The following is a 4,969-nucleotide window of genomic DNA, read 5'->3' as shown; positions in this document are numbered from 1 at the left end:
CAGGGATGGCTAGAGGACAAATGTAAGGATGTAGAGGCTTATCTCACTAGGGGTAAGATAGATACTGCCTACAGGAAAATTAAAGAGACCTTCAGAGAAAAGAGAATCACTTGTATGAATATCAAGAGCTCAGATGGAAACCCAGTTCTAAGCAAAGAAGGGAAAGTAGAAAGGTGGAAAGAGTATATAGAGGGTCTATACAAGGGCGATGTACTTGAGGACAATATTCTGGAAATGGAAGAGAATGTATATGAAGACAAAATGGGAGATACAATACTGCGTGAAGAGTTTGACAGAGCACTGAAAGACCTGAGTCGAAACAAGGCCCCAGGAGTAGACAACATTCCATTAGAACTACTGACGGCCTTGGGAGAGCCTGTCCTGACAAAGCTCTACCATCTGGTGAGCAAGATGTATGAGACAGGCAAAATACCCTCAGACTTCTAGAAGAGTATAATAATTCCAATCCCAAAGAAAGCAGGTGTTGACAGATGTGGAAATTACCGAACAAACAGTTTAATAAGCCACAGCTGCAAAATACTAACGTGAATTCTTTTCAGATGAATGGAAAAACTAGTAGAAGCCAACCTTGGGGAAGATCAGTTTGGATTCCGTAGAAATATTGGAACACGAGAGGTAATACTGACGTTACAACTTATCTTAGAAGAAAGATTAAGGAAAGGCAAACCTACGTTTCTAGCATTTGTGGACATAGAGAAAGCTTTTGACAATGTTGACTGGAATACTCTCTTTCAAATTCTGAATTTAAAGGTGGCAGGGGTAAAATACAGGGAGCGAAAGGCTATTTACAATTTGTACAGAAACCAGATGGCAGTTATAAGAGTTGAGGGACATGAAAGGGAAGCAGCGGTTGGGAAAGGAGTGAGACAGGGTTGTAGCCTCTCCCTGATGTTGTTCAATCTGTATATTGAGCAAGCAGTAAAGGAAACAAAAGAAAAATTCAGAGTAGGTATTAAAATCCATGGAGAAGAAATAAAAACTTAGAGGTTTGCCGATGACATTGTAATTCTGTCAGAGACAGCAAAGGACTTGGAAGAGCAGTTGAATGGAATGGACAGTGTCTTGAGAGGAGGATATAAGATGAAAATGAGGATAATGGAATGTAGTCGAATTAAGTCATTTGATGCTGAGGGAATTAGATTAGGAAATGAGATACTTAAAGTAGTAAAGGAGTTTTGCTATTTGGGGAGCAAAATAACTGATGATGGTCTAAGTAGAGAGGATATAAAATGTAGATTGGCAATGGCAAGAAAAGCGTTTCTGAAGAAGAGAAATTTGTTAACATCGAGTATAGATTTAAGTGTCAGGAAGTCGTTTCTGAAAGTATTTGTATGGAGTGTAGCCATGTATGGAAGTGAAACATGGACGATAAATAGTTTGGACAGGAAGAGAATAGAAGCTTTCGAAATGTGGTGCTACAGAAGAATGCTGAAGATTAGATGGGTAGATCTCATAACTAATGAGGAGGTATTGAATAGAATTGGGGAGAAGAGGAGTTTGTGGCACAACTTTACAAGAAGAAGGGACTGGTTGGTAGGACATGTTCTGAGGCATCAAGGGATCACAAATTTAGTAGAGATGAATACACTAAGCAGATCCAGAAGGACATAGGTTGCAGTAAGTACTGGGTGATGAAGAAGCTTGTACAGGATAGAGTAGCATGGAGAGCTGCATCTAATCAGTCTCAGGACTGAAGACCACAACAACAACAACATTAAAAATAACAACTGTCTCTGTACCATCAACTTTCGTATTGACCGCAGAATTTTTTTGTAAGCATCACATTTGTAAGTTTCCATCTTTTCTTCTGAATGTTGTTTAGTCTGTGCTGTCTCTGCCTTCATGTTTCAGTTTTTCCGTTTCACAACATTATTAATTATTTCAAAATTTTTCACATTGTTCTCTATCTCTTTTGACAAAATTCATTCTACGTCCCTGATTTTTACATTTTACTGTGACTAAACAAGTGATGAGCTGTCCCTGTCCTGACTCTGCACTGGCTTTAGCTCATTAATCCCTCCCCAAATTTGCATGACTTGATTGCTGTTGCTGAGTATCTTAGTTAGTAATTCAGTCATACCCTATGTGAGATTTTTGTCACTTTTTAACATTTGTTTCAGTTATTTGCTTGGACTTAAGATGACTTTTTGTGTCACCCAGTACATTTTTCAAGTCACTTCTCATCTGCTGTCTTATTTTGTCTAGTTCCCCACTTACATCAAACTGTGAAATGTTTGTTGACCATTTCTAGTTTTGTGTCTTTTGGATATTTCAGATCACCTATTTTTTCGTCCAAGAATTTTATCACCTATTCAAACATATTGTTATTTCACCTAGGAGGTGGACTGTGACTTTCATAGAACCCTGTACCATTTCACAGTAACATAGGGTAATCTACATCCAGATTAATCATTCTTGTTAAAGTTAGTCATTACAGTTAGAAATTATTAGATAAAAAGAAAAGAGAAAACAGAGTCAAGTAGGCTGCCTACTTTTCTGTTCGACATTGCAGCTGTTTAACAGTCAGTCCACAAATACACTCCTGGAAATGGAAAAAAGAACACATTGACACCGGTGTGTCAGACCCACCATACTTGCTCCGGACACTGCGAGAGGGCGGTACAAGCAATGATCACACGCACGGCACAGAGGACACACCAGGAACCGCGGTGTTGGCCGTTGAATGGCGCTAGCTGCGCAGCATTTGTGCACCGCCGCCGTCAGTGTCAGCCAGTTTGCCGTGGCATATGGAGCTCCATCGCAGTCTATAACACCGGTAGCATGCCGCGACAGCGTGGACGTGAACCGTATGTGCAGTTGACGGACTTTGAGCGAGGGCGTATAGTGGGCATGCGGGAGGCCGGGTGGACGTACCGCCGAATTACTCAACACGTGGGGCATGAGGTCTCCACAGTACATCGATGTTGTCGCCAGTGGTCGGCGGAAGGTGCACGTGCCCGTCGACCTGGGACCGGACCGCAGCGACACACAGATGCACGCCAAGACCGTAGGATCCTACGCAGTGCCGTAGGGGACTGCACCGCCACTTCCCAGCAAATTAGGGACACTTGCTCCTGGGGTATCGGCGAGGACCATTCGCAACCGTCTCCATGAAGCTGGGCTATGGTCCCGCACACCGTTAGGCCGTCTTCCGCTCACGCCCCAACATCGTGCAGCCCGCCTCCAGTGGTGTCGCGACAGGCGTGAATGGAGGGACGAATGGAGACGTGTCGTCTTCAGCGATGAGAGTCGCTTCTGCCTTGGTGCCAATGATGGTCGTATGCGTGTTTGGCGCCGTGCAGGTGAGCGCCACAATCAGGACTGCATACGACCGAGGCACACAGGGCCAACACCCAGCATCATGGTGTGGGGAGCGATCTCCTACACTGGCCGTACACCACTGGTGATCATCGAGGGGACACTGAATAGTGCACGGTACATCCAAACAGTCATCGAACCCATCGTTCTACCATTCCTAGACCGGCAAGGGAACTTGCTGTTCCAACAGGACAATGCACGTCCGCATGTATCCCGTGCCACCCAACGTGCTCTAGAAGGTGTAAGTCAACTACCCTGGCCAGCAAGATCTCCGGATCTGTCCCCCATTGAGCATGTTTGGGACTGGATGAAGCGTCGTCTCACGCGGTCTGCACGTCCAGCACGAACGCTGGTCCAACTGAGGCGCCAGGTGGAAATGGCATGGCATGCCGTTCCACAGGACTACATCCAACATCTCTACGATCGTCTCCATGGGAGAATAGCAGCCTGCATTGCTGCGAAAGGTGGATATACACTGTACTAGTGCCGACATTGTGCATGCTCTGTTGCCTGTGTCTATGTGCCTGTGGTTCTGTCAGTGTGATCATGTGATGTATCTGACCCCAGGAATGTGTCAATAAAGTTTCCCCTTCCTGGGACAATGAATTCACGGTGTTCTTATTTCAATTTCCAGGAGTGTATTTCAGACAACCATGCCAGACTGTAAACAGTCAGTTCCATTGGCATACCATTGCCCTCTTTAGCTCTCATGTTTCTGGCATGCATAACAAACTTATCATCCATGGTTATTAAATACAATACCTGTACTTAACTGGAATCAACATTGAGGTCTTACTTTTATAGTTTACACCAATTGTGAAAGTTAAGAAATGTTTTTGAATCTGTTAAATCAGCAAATTACAATTACAAATATTGATTTTTCTTTGCATTAAACATACCATTTGATTATAGACTCATTTATGAAATAATATGTTGTTTTCTTTGTGGTCAAATGCAGGTTTTTAAGTGAAAATTGAATTTTGAAAGTTGTTTAACAATACAAGAAAAATATGATTAATGATCTTGTTAATTTCAGTGTCTTTTTTGTGCCTAACATTTACACAGCTTACTGTTCTAGGATATAATTCTTACCCTATTGACACAACAATACCCTCAATTACTATTTCAGTGGGTACAGGATTATGGATACTGGATCAATGGAAATGAGTCTCCTGGTCAGATGAATCATATTTCTTGTTCGTCAGGTTGATAGCTGTATCTGTATATGCCATCATCCACGCAAAAGGCTGCTGAAAACATGCACCACACCATAGATAATCACCAGTGGGATAAGTATTATGATAAGAAGGACATTAACCTGTGCTTCCATGTTCTGTATGTTAAAAATTGAAGGCAACCTGGCAACTGGGGATTATGAATATTATTGCATGCTAATTGCATCCCCTCATATTTGATGTCTTCCCCAACAGTGAATAACCATTGTCCAAGTCACAAGGCTAGAATCATGCTTGAGTGCTTCAGTTTGAGGAGCATGATAGTGATCTCACATTGATTTCTTGGATACCAAATTCATCTGATCTGAAGCCAGTGGCACTATTGGGTGCCAGCTCTGCGCTCACAAACCACCAGCCCATAACTTCCAGAAATTATGTGATCTGCACATAGTATC

Source organism: Schistocerca nitens, chromosome 6, assembly GCF_023898315.1.
Source record: "Schistocerca nitens isolate TAMUIC-IGC-003100 chromosome 6, iqSchNite1.1, whole genome shotgun sequence".
Taxonomy (NCBI): domain Eukaryota; kingdom Metazoa; phylum Arthropoda; class Insecta; order Orthoptera; family Acrididae; genus Schistocerca; species Schistocerca nitens.
This window is presented reverse-complemented; position numbering follows the sequence as displayed.